This window comes from Onychomys torridus, chromosome 11, assembly GCF_903995425.1.
Source record: "Onychomys torridus chromosome 11, mOncTor1.1, whole genome shotgun sequence".
NCBI lineage: Eukaryota > Metazoa > Chordata > Mammalia > Rodentia > Cricetidae > Onychomys > Onychomys torridus.
In genome coordinates, this window is record NC_050453.1 from 68,545,133 (window position 1) to 68,549,221 (window position 4,089).

Sequence of the window (4,089 nt, forward strand, 5' to 3'; positions counted from 1 at the left end):
GTTTGAACCTCAGTACTCAGGAAGCTATAGCAAGATTATCAGTTCCAGGGCAGCCTGGGCTGCACAGTGAAATTATTTCCCAAAGTAGGAAAGAAAGAAAGAAAGAGAGAGAGAGAGAGAGAGAGAGAGAGAGAGAGAGAGAGGAAGAAAGAGAATGAAAACAATACACTATCCTTCTTAAAATTAAAAGATTAAAATTCCCAACCCTTTTATTAATTTCTAGAACTTATAGTTCTGTTTGAACAGTTCACCACTTAAAACTAAATTTTAAACTAATGGCAACTCATCTTCTTTGTATAAAATATTAATGGCAATGAGGAAAGGGAGAATAAGAAATTATTTAATATTCAGAAATGTATGCAATTGTCTTGATGTTTGCCATTTCTGTAACTGGCCACATCTGTGTCCCCTTTCCCTCCCCATTTTATGACTCCTGTGACCACAGTCAGTACTTCATGCTTGAGGTACTTTTTTTTTAATGGGTGACCTAAATTATCACTGCTAAAGGGTATGACTTCTCAGTAACTCTGCCTTTTCTTGTCTTTGCTTTAAGGTTTTATTAGCTTTTACTATGAGCTAAGGAAGCACTAAGTGGCTCCCAGGAGACTCATGTAATTTCCTGCCCCTTTTGTGAAAGATAATCTAGATTTTGAGACTTGGTCTCATGTAGTACAGGCTGTTCTCTAACTCAATATGTTGCTGAGGATGACCTTGAACTTTCCATACTCCTGTTTTCAACTCCTGAGGCCTGAGATTACAGATGTGTATCACCACACCAGGTATGTGTGATGCTGGGGATGAGAAACAGAGCTTTCTGCATGCTAGCTGATTACTGTATTACAGCCCCTGTAAGACAGAACCTTGATCAGTTATCCTCATCCTCTTTCCCATAGAGTCAGTGTCATGCCCTCGTGATATGAGTCAGTGTTATGCCCTCATGATATACACTTGACAACCTAATTTCCTATTTAATGATTTTCCTGTGTTTCTTAGAAGTAGTCTTCCTAAGTTGAACCAAGACCTAAAAAACAATAACTCATAGTGTGTTGGGAACAGGAAGCCAGATTGCTGTAACCAGGCTGACAGTTATCAGAGAGAAAATAGATACGTCCATATTCACTATTAGATTTCTAGTCATATCTGTTCTATAGAAACACATACTATATATTGGATTTTGGTACACTCACACTGAATTTTCCATTCTACATGATAGCACTCCATGGTTTTACTTTCCTATTTATGGTAACTAGGTCTTCAGTAGACTACTCTACAGTTTGGATGAGTGACAGATCCTAGGAATCCATGATATGCTATGATATTATAGCTTACAAATTAATCCAAATAAAATGTATTGTTAATGGTAATGAATTACTTGATCATGTGTGCATTTATGTGTGTGTGTGTGTGTGTGTGTGTGTGTGTATGCACCTGAATGCCTGAATATTTGTGAGTGAATGTACATGTATGTATGCATTTTTGATATAGGGACTGTTATTGAACCTGAAACTCATAGATTCCGCTATACTGGCTAGCCAGTGAGATTCATGGATGCTTCTGAATCTGAAGCTTTAGGTGGGGAATACAGGTGTGTGGCATGGTACCTGACTTTTTATGTAGGTTGTGGGAATTTGAACTCTCTGCTTTGGGGATTTGTCTGTATGCTTTCACAGCAAGTGAACTATCTCCCTAGCCCATGTAATAAATTGCTATGGCTTTTGACTATTAGTTCAACAATGATGCCCATAGAATCTCTGAGGTAAGATGACTATGATCCATGCTGCTAGCACAATCATAGAAAGAGAATGGCAAAGTTAGGATTTTAAGTTTTTATATAAATATACAGAAAATGCAGGAGCTTTTTCAGTGTCCCTAAAGAATCTCTGGTTTGACATAGACATAGGGCCAGAAGTTTAAAAAAAAGATACAACATTTAATTGTATATCCTGCAGACTTGCAATGTGAGTCCATCCATAACTTTCAAACAGATTTCTCAAGAGAACAGTAGAGTAGACTTTGGGGGAGGATCAGAATCCTGAAACTAGAACTTAAAGAAGCTGAGACTTGAATTAAGTCGCTGTGGGAAGACTTGGCCAGTGCAAGCAGCCCTTCCCTCCTGTGTCTGAGAGAACAATTCATCTTGGCTTGAAGTCCCAAATGTAAACTTCTTTTAACTATTGTCTTCAAGAGGTACCAATTTTTCTAAAGATGTCCTTAAGGACCCTTTCATACTGGACTCCTATAGTAGAATATCTCTAGGCGAACAGTTTAAAATCTGGCAAAGAAATCAGCACTCATTTACTTATGTTTTCAAATTTACATCAATGTAAATATGAGGAATGAGTATGTCAGCTGAGTCTAGAAAGTTAGAGGAGGGGAAAAGGAAATGTCTGAATTGAATTATTAATATAAGTGAATTAAGTAGGTTCTGGGTCCAATGTGTAGCCTGTTGGAAAAGTCTCGATAGTTCAAGTGGTATATGATTGATTGGCTTGTAATAACTATGGTCACCATTTCATGAACCTAGTATTATAGAATGTTCTCCTCACTAAAGAAGGTATAGAAGCAAAGGCAAAAGGCCAAGAGATGCTAAAGATACATGAAACTCAATACCCATTCTCCTTGATACTTATCCCAAGAAAGTTCAGAGCCATTTCTTCAGCTAAGTTACAGAATGTGTTACTGAGGGCAGGTCATGGTTTTATTTTTCCCATAGGTGGGAATCTTTTATAGGCTAAGAGTGGGAAATAGATCTATTAAGTTGGCCTTCTGGGGCTGGCAAGATGCCTCAGTAGTTAAGAGCTCTTGCTGCTCTCCCAAGGGACCTATGTTCACTCCCAGAACACACACACACACACACACACACACACACACACACACACACACACACACTGGATGGCTCACAACTGAATGTAACTCAAGATCTAAGTAATACAGCATCCTCTTGTGGCCTCCATGGGCATTTACACATATGCATGCATGAATGCACATATTCACACACACACACACACACACACACACACACACACACACACACACATCTTTTTAAAAGGTGGGCTTGCTTTTGTCAAAGGAGGAAATTGTGATCTCAAAGAATGGTAAGAAACAAAACTCAATTATGTTAACAATTTTAAGACTTATTTTATTTTTAATTGTGTGTGTGAGGAGGGGGGTGGTGCATGTGAGTCTAGTGCATGGGGAGGACAGAAGAGGACTGTAGGTGATTCTACAGCAGGACTTAAAGGTGGTTGTGAGATTCCTCATGTGAGACCTGGGGTGGAAACTGGGTCTCTTAATTGCTGAGCTTTCTTCCAAGCTCTAATGCTACTTTTGAAAAAATATTTAGTCTTTTACAATCAGTTTTTGAAATAGCAATGAGCCATTAAAATTATTTAGGGAGACAGTGTTGGTACTTGTGCCTGAAACAGCAATTATTTTCATTGTACGTTAAGTGTTAGGACTAGAGTTGGTCAAGACTTTTGTCTTCTCACCATGGTGACATAAGTCTTCGTTACACTTCCCAAATGAGCCATGGAGTAGACTAGCAATGTAAGCATAGTCAGAAGGCCCAGAATAACCTGATGAGTAGTTGAAAGCCTATCTCTAATTTCAAGTCAGCAAAGTAGGATCTAAATTGTATATCCCTTCAAAATTTTGTTCCCTTTACACTGTCATGGGCTTTTTCATTTTGTAGTAACCTGGGGGAAGTAACTGATATTGGCAGTATAGAGTAACTATATGACTTTTACTGTGTGTGGCTATTGCATATATGGTCAAGTGGTTTGCCCTGAAATATCTTAAAAATCAAATTTAATATCAAGTGATGTTTGTGATGCTTTTCCTGGTACCCTGCTCTCTTTAGCTGGGATGACTCTAACACCATTATGATTTTTCAAGGACCACATCACAATAGTCATTCTATATTATAACAATATCCTTTTGTTCTTAGAAAAATTAAAGAAAATGTGTTTTAGCATGAAGTCTTGGAGATGTGAGAGTGAATCATCATGAGCAGTTAAGAAGATTTTTTTTTTTCTATGAGCCCCTGTCATTACCTCAGTGAGGTTCAGTTTATTTAGCTTTAAGTATGCA